General features: G+C 41.6%; 1 pseudogene; it reads left to right on the top strand.

Annotated features, from left to right (window-relative positions):
• Positions 1 to 4757: 4757 nt before the first annotated feature.
• On the top strand, positions 4758 to 8241 carry Rpl7-ps20 (ribosomal protein L7, pseudogene 20; annotated as a pseudogene).
• The last annotated feature ends 4556 nt before the right edge of the window (positions 8242 to 12797 follow it).

Below are 12797 nucleotides of genomic sequence, written 5' to 3'. Positions count from 1 at the left end.
TGCTTTCTGTGAAAGCATGAAGGCTTGGGGGTGGAGCCCAGCGCCTGTGCACAAAGCTGAGGGCAGTGGTAACAGCATGTATTGATAATCCCAGCACTCAGGAGAAGAAGAAAGAAGGGTCTACTGGCTACAGACTCAGTGAGCTCCAGGTTCAGTGAGAAACTATGTCCTCCAAAACAAGGTAGAAAGAGAGGCTGAGGTAGAGACCCAATGTTGACCTCTAACCTCTGCATGTATTCATGTGTGCATACCTGCATACACTACTACTGCACACACACACAAAATAACCTAATTTCAGTTTAGTTTAGTTTAGTTTAATTAAACTCTTTCCACCACACTTGTCTTGGGTACTGGGGAATAAAGCACAAGTTTAATAGCAAGAAACTCAAAACCAGAAGAACATAAGGGGCCCGTGAGTTGTCTTAGGGTATAAAGGTGCTTGCCACCAAGCCTCGTGACCTGACTTTGATCCCTGTGTCCAACATAGTACAAGGAGAGGAATAACTTAAGACTCTCAAAATTCATTCTCTGACTTCCACAAGTGTGTCACAGCACTGGCACATCAACACACCACACACACACACACACACACACACATGTGCACATACACTCAAACACACATGCACTTGTACAAACACACACACACATGGGTACATACACACAAATACACATGCACTTGTACAAACACATACACACAAGCACACACTAATACATACACGTGCATGTGCATGCATATACATACAAATAAACAGTTATTTAAAAAGAAGAAACTCACAATTGTGATAAGATTAACAAAAGAATGAAGATGAAGAATAGAGAAAAGGGAAGTGCTTCCTCCAAGCCTCAGGTAGGATGGCTTCTAAGGGGAGGTAGTGTGTTATGGTGATGAGGAATAAAGATGGTTGAAGTTATCAGCAATACACCATCTTCTAGTCTCTGTTTTTTGTGCAACCAAAGAAGATATACTTAAAGAAGCTTACAGAGCCTTAACTAGGCCAAGAGGAGCCGTCAGTGTGGCACTGCTGCTAAAACTAACAGGCGGCATGTGTTCCAGAACTTCTGCAGTAAGAGACTAACCTTCTGCTTCACTCCAGAGGCCACAGGTTACAAAGCACACATTAACAAATGAGAAAGTGTCAGAAGGCGGAAGATCTCAGAGGTCCTCATGCAGTCAATGTCTCAGAAGTGACTCAGAGGCCTGGAGTGCAGGGGACGGAAGTAAAGAATGATCATATGCATATGACCCTTTCCAAAAACTATCACATCAGCTGGATCATAATATCAGTGCCATGCCCTGGGCACTGGGCTTTTGTGTGACTTCCAAATGAAATCATGGGCGACTTTCCCCAACCCACTCCTGCAAGCACTTCAGTCCCTGGCCACTGACTGGGCACAGGATTCAGCTCTTGGATTCACTTACGGCTTCCATGTTTGTGTTTCTTCCTCCTAAGTGGACTCTCTTGCCTGTTTCTCTTTCTTAGCTCTCTCATCTGTTCAGGATCCTTGAGCTGGAGGAGAAGATAGACAAAGAGTGGCAGTGAACAGCCTGACTGAGACTTAAGAGAAGGAGAGCATGGTATGTGGCATGATTTTCCCACAAGCCTTTCCACCCTGTGACTGGCAAGCAACTGGGATTCTGGCTGTTTCTGAAAAGACTCTGCCTATTAGATCATCTGCCCCGTGTGCAGGATCAAATCATTGTGCTGAAAGCATTGGTTCATGCCCTAGAGAGTAGGCGGATCTAAATACCCAGGAAATACAGGAAGTGGCGGGAGCCAAAGTGAATTTTCACTGGGGCTAAAGATATTTCATTGTGGAAGAAACATAAGACAGTAAACTCATGCGGTTGCATAAAGGGCGACTTCAAACTGTAGAGGCAAAGTAAAGGCTACAAAGAAAACTATGAAAGAGATAAAACCAAGAGCTTTGAGCTTGACTGTAACAATATCACAATGGATAAATGTTGGCACTACATTTGCAAAGATGGGGAGTGATTGTTTTCAAGGCCTGGTGGTGCTCAAAGTTGCCTTTCATAAGCCTGTGGTGCATATACTTAGCTGAAAGAATCGAGGCAAGCTATTAGTATGCACCTGAGAAGCTAGGAATCCTTCTCCGTGATGCCAGCCTATCACCTCCATTTAGCTTCTCCTAACAAGGTCTTACAGAGGTGACACAGACAATATGTATAAATGTGAGTCTTGCTGCCACATGCTCTTACTACAGTGGCTGTCACCAGCTGCTGTGTAGATAGCTCAAGGGAGTGAATTCTGGAAGGATTTTTGAGAATAAACAGTTGCTAAGAGAGTTTTCTCTTCAAGTTTAGTGGTTCCCTATGGGTTTAACCTAATCTGTATGGAGACTTGTAATGGGAGATCCATTGAGAGTAACATTGAAAAGCTAGTATGTATCAAGAACCACCACGGGGGACAACACCATGGTGAGAAACATGACAGGATTCTTGAAATGTGTGCATAACCTTCCTCAGCCGGAATTCTCCAGAGTAGAGGCTCTCAGATGTGTTGATCCTTGACTACTATAAAGCATAGATGACCAGGCCCTTTCCCAGAGTCTCGGATTGTCAGGTATCAGAGTCTGTCTTGAAGATATGCATTTCCAACAAATTGCCCAATGGTGCTGGTGTAGCTTCTCAGAAAACAAAGCAAAACAAAACAAAACAAGCCAGGATGGTTCTAAATATCTTTTGAGAATACTTTTTCTCGACATCAGAATTCTGATTAATTAAAAACAATGCTTAGTTGGAGTTTCTCTGAGGCTAAGAAAGGATTAAGGTACAAGCATAATGGGAGATGATCCCAGAAAGCCATGGAAGGGAAATAAAGGGAGGAAGGAACTGGTAAAAAGTAAAAAAAGGAGGATCATAAATCCACTTACTACTGTGGGTACCTAAACTTTATAGATGGGCAACAGTGAGAAACCAAGTACCTTTAAGTGAATCTCTCTGGGAGTGGTCATGAGGGAGTATTACACACCAAGTTCCACTGACCATTAATAGAGAGCTGCTCTGGGGATGTTGGGTGCTTAGTATATCCATCTGAACATAGTAACTGGCAGAAAGCTCCAGGCCATCATGATTTATTGAGAGATTAAGATACTCCCTACCCCCACACCAATATACCACACCAAGCATATCACCAAGGAGGTGGTTCTTTGCAAACAAACACAAGAATTTTTTCTTGGCTTGCCTTGAGAACCTGGACCCTCTTTCAAGCAGAAGCAGGCTTCTATGTCCATAAGTCATTGTACTTAGGCCAAATAACTAGAAGGTATCATCTATGTCAACAATCCGTTCTCAGATCATAGATGCAAACTAGAGGATTAAAGAAATACAAAGGGATATTTGAGAGATAAAGACACCCATAGTCACTCTTCCTTCAATGATTCTATACAATATAAGTCCCTGCCTACACCCTCTGCCAAGCACCACTCTGAATGTGTTGGCTCAGCTCCAATCTTCTCTCCCACAACACTAGCCTCAGGACCCTAACATGATGATCAGGCCATTGTCCTATTTCAGCAACATTTCATTTCTCCCGATAAAACCCAGATTCCTGTGACCACATTCATCTTTTCCTTTCCAACTGCACCCCTCCTCTCCACCTATAGGAAGTTGAAACAAGTTAACGATGTAGGTCCAGCTGTTGTCTAGGAATCTTTGCACATTCTGTCCTCCCAGTCTAGAACTCCCGTGCTCACCATGAACACAGTCAGACAGCTACCGACTAGGAATCTGAAAGATCAGCCAGCTTGCCTGATAATTGCTCTATTTTAAGGCAACGATTTTTATAAACACCTAACTGCTTAATTGTTTGATTTTTCTCAAGTCTGTTGGCAAGGGGCTTTAAAAAAAAAGATTCCTTCTTTATTGAGAGTGCCACCTAGTGACTCTGCTACATAAAAATCTTCCCAGCTGACTAGCATCCTCTCTTAGGTCACATGAGTGCGTCCAGTTGGTACTGATCAACTGACCTGGCAGCAGCCATATTGGTAGCTGCATGCCTCCTACAGACAGCTCAGCTTCGCTTGTCTGTTTCTATTTTTATTAGCAAAGGAGGAAAAATAGCATCACTGTTTTATAATTGGAAACATGACCTATATATTCTTGGCTGCTCCAACCTTTCCTAGAAGGGGCAAAAAAGTAAAATGTAAAAACAACAGCTTTCTGATCTGTGTACTTAGCACTATTACCTCCGGGTTAATTAAGGACAAAAGAAATGTGGTTGACAGGGAAACAATGTGGGTCAGAGGTAGAAAAGTTGGATTCTAGAAGTCCACGGCTTCCAAGAGGAAACTGAAGAGTAGGCAGCATGCCTGCGGCAGTCACGGGAGTTTTAAATAGCTGGCTCTACTTAAGTGGCTGGGTTAACCTTCTGAACCCAGCATGGGCAGGGGGCAGTTCTGTGAGGCCTGGAAAGCCAGCTCAACAGTTTTAATCCAACCCTTGATAGATGAAGATCCCAGCACCTGCTCAGGTGACCTTAAGCAGAGAACTTAATGACAAAGCAGGAAGAAAACAGCCTCTTGCTTCTGAAAGGCTCTGGGGTAGGGGAAGGTCTCAAGTACAGTCAACAAATAAATGACCCTTCCTTCTTCCTAGAAGTGACTGTAACTGTCCTGTTTCTGGCTTTCCCTGTGGGTCTTTAATGTGGTGGTGCAGCCCCAGAGGACTCTTGAGCTGTTGAAAATACGATCCAACAAAAGTGGATGTGTTCCTCCCTGGTTCCAGGGTCCCCAGCACGATGAGTTTCAGAAGGCAAGAATTCTCTAAACTGAGACTTTCCTCTAAGGCCCCAGGTACCTGTTGGGATTCAGCCTGCCTCCTGGCACTACCCAGTTTGATTCGAACTGATTCCCTACCTTGGAAGATAAGCTATGCAGAGTCTTAGCCAGTCTCAGTTGAAGAGAGGTGTTGAGGGAGATATGGTCAGACCTGCCACCAGGAACAGTTGGCTAGCAAGCTACTCATAGGTCCCTGACTTACGGTCTTTCTTGGTGACAGGTCTTTCCTATCACTTCTTTCTGTGGGATTCTTACAGATTCTACATCCAACCCTACCCAACCACCTCAGCAGTCTTAGAAATGTCACTCTCCGAATTTGCAATGCTTTAGGGAAGTGAACACAGTGACTTCCTGGATTTGCCTCTACAATTCTTCACTCTCTGCTCTTGTCAGAGAGCCTATTAGTGGCTTTCTTTAGCCCTAAGGCAAAAATAAACCTGCCACGAAAGTAGATCATTGACCTTAATTGTAAGGTGACTGACTGGGAAGAAGAACAAAGGTGGCACCTGCTAATGGCCATCGTGTCTACTGTCACACTTCCCAAGCCTGTGATCTGCTCACAGCATAGTTTTACTTGTGTGATGCTTTTCTGACCTCTAGGGATTCTGGTGGGGTTGCCAATCAACTGTCCTGCTCTGTGCCCACACAATTAACCAAGCTTGGACTTCTGCATAGCATACCCTATAGTGAACCAATCCAGAGATGACAAAAATAGGAAATCAACTAATCTTTCCTTTACATATAAAGAATCCTGGGTATTGTAAGCACATGGCTGAGGATCATTTCTTCAGCATCATGGAGGAAGATAATGGAAAATGAAGGCAAGCTCAGACAGGCAGAGAGTCAGAGGAGTGATGCTCTTGTCTTCTGCTGCCTGGATCCCTGAATCTCCCATGCCCTTCCCAATAAGTCTCCCCTCTATTACAGCCTCACTTTTACCTTGTTCTTCTCAGCTAGTGTGATGGGATTGTTCATTTCCTCAATCTCAGATTACCCAGAATCACAAAAACTCCTTGCTTAGTTCTAATATTTCTGTGTGTGCAGTCATCCCTCGGTAGTTTTCACTATCTTGATTTTATACACAGCACAAAATCTCCATTGCTTGGTCTTCCTCCTAACTTTCAAGTTCTTTTGACCCTCTTTCAAAAATAGTTTCAAGAACATGTGCATGTATGTGCATGTTGAATGAAAGTGTATGTGTTGACATGTGTGTATACATATACAGTACATGCATGTAGAGACTGAAGGTTGATAGTGAGAGCCCTCTTCTATTGCTCTCCACCCTATTTTTTCTTGGACTAAAAATAATTTTCATGCAATGTATTATAATCATTGTTTTCCTTCCCCAATCTGCCCCCAGGTCCCTAACCCACCGAGCTCCATATCTCCATGCTTTCTTTCTTTTTCTCTCACTTTGGAAAACATATAAGAAACAAGCAAACAAATAAAACCTCCAGAATTTTTTAAAAGGAAAAAAAGAAAAATCATGAGAAATACATACATACAGAAATGCACACATACAAAACTAAAACTGATAAAAACACTAAATTGAAAACTATAATATATAGGCAAAGAACTAGTAAGATAAAAAGCCCGAACAAAGCAATGTGAGACCAAAAGAATGTACCGAAATATCATTATGTTCAATTTGTGCTAGGTATCAACTGCTGGGCATCCTGCCCTTAAGTATGGATTAGATACACAGTAAGACTTGATTGGAGAAAAACTAAGTTTTCCTTTGCACGCAGATGACAATTGGAGACAGACGTTGGTTAGGGTAGGAGCCTATGTCTACTTTCTAACTCTGTCTTAGTGCTAGAACCATTTCTGCCTTGAACCTGCACAGAGTCTGTGTTTGCTCCCCAAGTCTATGTAAGCTTATATATGCATCAGTCCTGTTGTGTAGAGAAGGCCTTGTTTTCCTCAGGGTCTTCCCCGTTGAATCTTCCAGTCCTTCTGCTTTCTTTTCCAAGGGTTCCATGAGCTCTGGGAGTAGGTACGATGGAGAAATTCTGTTTAGGATCCAGTGTTCCAAGGTCTCTCACTCTTTGCACAGGTCTTTCTGTTATTTTCTATCTACTGTAAGAAGAAACTTCTCCGATGATAGCTGAGCAAGACACAGACCTATGGGTATAGGAAAACTTCTTTGGAAGTTTTATTGGTGTTTTCCTTTAGCAGAACAATTGGGTTTCCCCTAATCTATGACCTATAAAGTCTCAGGTTCTTGACTATCCAATCACTGTTAAGCATGAGCACCATCTCATGGAATGAATCTTAAATGAAATCAGATAGTGACTGGTTGCTCTCACAATGCTTTTGCCACTATTCCACCAGTGTATCTTGCAAGCGAGTCACAATTGTAGATTACAGGGTTGGTAGCTAAGTTGGTAGTTACCTTTCTCCTCTGGTACCATATACAGTATGTCCTAGTGTCCTGAACACTAATCACTAGGACTGGAGGCTCTAGTTAGACACCAGCTCTACCTCTCCATGCTTGATTAGATATATAAGTGTTGCCTTCGGCAATAGGGACTTATTAAGAGTTTGTGGGGAAAGCAACCAACAGGCTTGACAATAACTTCAGTTGTTTTGGGAGTTTCAGTTTCCACCTCAGCTTTTGAGACAGTCTCTCACTGGACCTGGAACTCACTGATTAGGCAAAATTAGAGATTAGCTGCCCAGTAAAACCCAGGGATTTGCTCTCCTTTTCTGGCTGGAACCATGGAGGTGTACCAGAAAAGAAAAATAAGGTTACCCTTGTGCCAGAAACCCTTAAAAAAAGCGGAGGAATTTCGCAGAGTTGAAGGTGAGACGCCTGAGGAAGAAGCTTGCCCTGAAGACACTGCAAAACCAAGGTGGAAGCTCATCTATGAGAAGGCAAAGCACTATCGCAAGGAGTACAGACAGATGTACTGGACTGAGATTCGCATGGCTAGGACGGCAAGGAGAGCTGGGAACGTCTATGTGCCCACAGAACCAAAATTGGCCTTTGTCATCAGAATCAATGGAGCAAGCCCAAAGATGCGCAAGGTGGTGCAGCTGCTTCATCTTCAGCAGATCCTCAATGGCACCTTTGTTAAGCTCGGCAAGGCTTCAATTAGCATGCTGAGGACTGTGGAACCGTACAGTGAATGGGGGTACCCCAACCTGAAGTCAGTAGATGAGCGCATCTACAAGCGAAATTAATAAAAAGCAGATTGCCTTGACAGATAATCCTTGATTGCTCGATCTCTTGGTAAATTTGGCATCATCTGCATGGAGGTTCTAATTCATGAGAGCTATACAGTTGGGAAATGCTTCAAGGAAGCCAATAACTTCCTGTGGCCCTTCAAACTATCTTCCTCATGAGGTGGAATGAAGAAAAAGACAACTCACTTTGTAGAAGATGGAGATGTTGGTAACAGGGAAGACCAGATAAACAGGCTTATTAGACAGATGAACTAAGGTGTTTCCCATGGTATTTTTATAATCTGGTCAGTTAATAAACAGTCACAGCTTGGCAAAACAAAAAAAGACCTAGGGACTCCCTTGTTTCTTCTTCCCCACCAGTGGGGTTATAGGAGCACACAAGAGGGCTGGCCTGACTTTCATATGACTGCTGGGGATTCAAACCCAGATTTTCATCTTTGTATGGCTCACCAAAAACCACTCTTTTGATTTGTGTCTAGATCTAATACAGATCTTCAGAGAGCAAATACTGACCATGAGTAGCTAGACCAGTGGTTCTCAGCCTTCCTAATACTGAGGCCCTTTAATGAAATTCTTTATATTGTGGAGACCCCAAACTATAAAAGATTTCATTGCTATTTCATAACTGTAATTTTTCTCCTGGTATGAATCATAATATAAATATATGATATCATGATATCTGATATCATGATATCTGATAGGCAGCCCTCAAAAGGGGTCATGACTCACAGATTGAGAACTGCTAAGCTACACTAACCAAGGCCACTAATCTCAAAGTCACCTCTGTGAGTTGCTTCTGTCTGCATAGCACAAGGAGAGCAACAGATATACTACGTGTGTACACTGGTGTGTACACTGTTCATGCTAGCAACTGAGACTCAGTTCATGCACTCAGATCTGAATTTTTAGAAGTCCTGTTGCTGTGAGTTGTGAGAAGATTATGCAATTTTTAGAACCCTAAACTAACACATCAGATATAATAATTGCACACTTTAACTTCCCATGAATAACTGCATCTAGTTTAAGTGTGCCTTTTGGCAAAGCCACAAAGATCAAGGAAAATATGCCTTAATGACCAATTTTCATAAAAACAGCTCTGGAAAAGCTTTGGAATGCAACATATAAAATGCAATTTTATTTTTCCATCTTTCCCCAGGTTTCAGGTGGCACAGGCAATCTGATAGGCTTAGGATGCTTTATCTAGGTCACTGGCACATGTCTGCCGGAGAATCATTTTCCAGGAGGCTTTTGCTGAGGAAATGAACATATCTAAAATGTCAAGTTTTTTTTTTTTTTTTTTTTTTTTTTTTGGAGAGGCTTGTATTCAAGTGGGAGAAATAGACATTTGTCTTCTAAGCTGTATTAGCTATGTTGGTTCCGTTTCAACATGTCTTCAACTGAATGATAATTACAGAGATGACCACCAAAGCTCCCAGAGTATTACACAGCCAAAATTTGTATGGAGTGGTGATGGCAAGGGGCAAATCTGGGCTCCATTTACAGTTCAAATGGACCCTTTATAGATTTATGCCCAGGGGCATGTCATTTATTGTTTAGTTGATGCTTCCCAGAAATGGTGTGTGTGTGTGTGTGTGTGTGTGTGTGTGTGTGTGTGTGTGTGTGTGTGATTTCTATGTGGCTTACAGCTGGTGCGTTTCTAGTTATCGATAATAGAACTCTCAAAATGTCTCTAGAGGCAGACCCAGTGAAAGAAAATAAGGAGGAAAGATGGTCAAGGTTGTATACCAGAGTCCTCTTTATGTCTAGACAATGCTCCAGTGCCCTGAGTCCTGCTAGGTGGTCAAATACAGTAGCAACTAGAGCAGAGAGTCCTGATTTCATGGAGTTTATACTAAGCTGGTGAGGAAAAACATACAAATGGCTAGTCAAGATTAGTACTGCTAAAAGCAAACCCAAACATGCTGAATGGGGAGACAGAAGAATGGGGAGAGAAAGAAAGATAGAGAAGAAGGAAGAGAGAAATAGAAGGAGGGATAGAAGGGAGAAGGAACAGGAGACTGAGGAGAGGGAAAGATGATATGTTATTTTTCAGTGACTCAAGGAGACAATTGGACAGGAACCTGTAGCAAGTAGAAAGCAGCCCAAGGAAGAAGTCTACATTTGTAGACCCAAGGTACAAGCTCTCAGGTGAGCAACTTGCCCAACAAAGTCATGTACTGTCATCTCCCACCCTGCCCCACATCCCTGCTTGAATCAAACTGTACAAAGTCCTCTAGAACTTTCCATCCTCTTAGGCCCTGCACATCTGGCCTGGCTTTATCATGGTACACAGTACCATTGTCTCGTGGTATGGAGTCATTCAAGACCATGTGTCAGAGCTTTTGTCTTCTAATATATGACTTCAGACTTTTATTCCTGTGCTTACTGAACATTAACTCGATTCACCCAAAATCAGAGCACTGAGATCCCACTCAGGGATTCACTCATGGGATAAACACTTGACCAAATGCTTTACTAAATGAATCACATCTGAAACCACTTTACCAACCAGCATAGCATTTGAGCTCTAAGAACTTTTATGGTAGAAGCTGAGAAGACAGCTCAACAGTAAAAGTACTTGCTGCCAAGCCTGACAACCGGAATTCCATGACCAGAAAAGATATGTGTAAATGTAACTTTTTTTCATGTAATGTAATTGTCATCTTAGAGAATTACTGATGAATTAATTCACCCTTACTAGTTCTTTCTGAACTCTAGTTACATGTTTCAACTCACCTGTTCAGGTTTAAACTACTCGCCAAGCTGACTTACTCAATCTGGCTTCTCTTGGCTTCTCACTGAATTGCTCTGCTTGGCTTCAAACTAGCTCCTGAAATTTGTTTTTATCTTCTGGCTCCTTATTCTCTGGCTTCAGCTGCCTCTGCTGACCTAAACTGAATTGCATAACCTCATGAACAAACTTATGTCCATTGTACTGCATTGACTCTGAACTGACTAACTCTGAACTGACTCTCTCCTGTGCTGCTCTTTCATAGCTTTTCTTTCCTGTCCTGTTCTTGTGAGAGTTGGGAATATCCTATATTGACTCATTCTGTCGAATCTTTCTCTGATTTGTCACTTTGTCTGCCCCTCAATTAGATGTTTCTTTCAAATGTGGTTGTTTCCTTCTACAAATTAATTATACCTTAAAAGTGTGTGCTAAGGGGTTGTCCAGAGAGATTAAAGGTGTGTGGCTCGTCTGCATTCAAGCCAGATCACAGGGACCTAGGTGTTTAAATGTCATCCCTTGGTAGAGCAGCCATGTTTCTAGATTAAAATTTCTCTACAGATATTATTGAGAGAGAGAACTGACTCTCAAACATTGTCTTCTGACCTCGACACACACCACTATATGTACCACCTCCAAACTAAATAAACAAATGAATGCAGTAAAATTGTTATGGTTTGATTAAGGCTCATGGTTTGGATGTTTGGTCTGTAGCTTGTGGGTCTGTTTTAGATGACTATGGAAACTTAGAGCTAAGACCCAGCTCTAGATACTAAGCTAGTAGAGCTAATTCGTGAAGGTTTTACATGATCCTAAGCCCTACCTGCTACTCCTTGTCAGATAGAAGCAGTTCCACCATGCTTTTTGCCATAATGGACTGAACCTTCTAGACTACCAGTCAAGTATTTGGTCACAGTGAGCAGATAAATAACTAAAACAAGAATATCTCCCATTTAGTAGTATGTTATGAAATATGACTTCTATGTATTAAGTATTTTATGTGAAAAAATCTCAACCTTAACAAAAACAATTTGCAAATCTCTTTTAGACTTATTTTATATCATGTTTTTCCTAAACTTTCATCATTTAAAAAAAAGTATCTTTTCAAACTTTCTCAGCTATTGTTAACATATTTGGAACCTAAGCTACAACTACACAATCCTTATTTTCTTTTAAAAACATTTCCTTTGAGAAGTCTTGTTCTTGGTCTCCTGATCTGAATGCTTTAAGATCGTCTTGTCTGATTTCTCTGCAAATTGCATGAACACAAACTGTTTAGTCATAGATAGGACAATTGGAAACATGTTTTTAGTTATCTCTGATTTCTTTCGCATTATTTAAATTTTAAAAAACCTTAATTGGTAGAAATGTAGAATACAAGGCTAGTGTGAAAGGCTAGCAAAAGAATATTTAAAATTAAAAAAATCATGAAGAAAAAATATACCCCAAAGCACCTAAAAGTAGTTGAAGATACCATAGGTCTTATCGTATCAGAAGTACAGAACTTTGATTTATAAAATTAATTTTAATAAAGAAAATCTTAAATTTGCTCTACAGTCTCTCAGATGGCGGAACAAGGTTTGCCTGGTACACAATTAAAATACCCTATGGGCTTGCTAGCCTCAAGTGAACATTTACGGTAAACCAATTAAAATAGTCATTCAAGCTTTTAAACTCTACAACACATTCCAGTTGTTGTGAATGAGTTGCATTTTGACAGAATATTTGAGAATCTACTTCTGTCAGATTGCTTAACTTCAGTTTTTCTGACAGGGTGGCATAGTTTGTTCCCACTTACAACCAGCCTCCCCTGACATTGGTCCTCAGGTGAGTCACCCTCCTATCTGTTCACTCTCACTGGCCCTTCCAACCCAATACACTGCCATCTTTGGGTCAGTCAGGTTGGCACCACTGACTCAGGATGTGGCTAGGATCATGGTTGTACACCAGAGCTGCTTTTAAGTCCATGTCAGTCCACTCCTTTGTTATTTCTTTGGGATATGGATGCTTTTTCTCAGCTTAGAACGCAGCAAGGACTGTGTTGAGTCACAGACTTTTATTTTGCAGTAAGTCCAGTCTAAGA

The sequence above is a fragment of the Rattus norvegicus genome, chromosome 1 (assembly GCF_021556685.1).
Source record: "Rattus norvegicus strain SHRSP/BbbUtx chromosome 1, alternate assembly SHRSP_T2T, whole genome shotgun sequence".
Classification (NCBI taxonomy): domain Eukaryota; kingdom Metazoa; phylum Chordata; class Mammalia; order Rodentia; family Muridae; genus Rattus; species Rattus norvegicus.
This window is presented reverse-complemented; position numbering and strand designations above follow the sequence as displayed.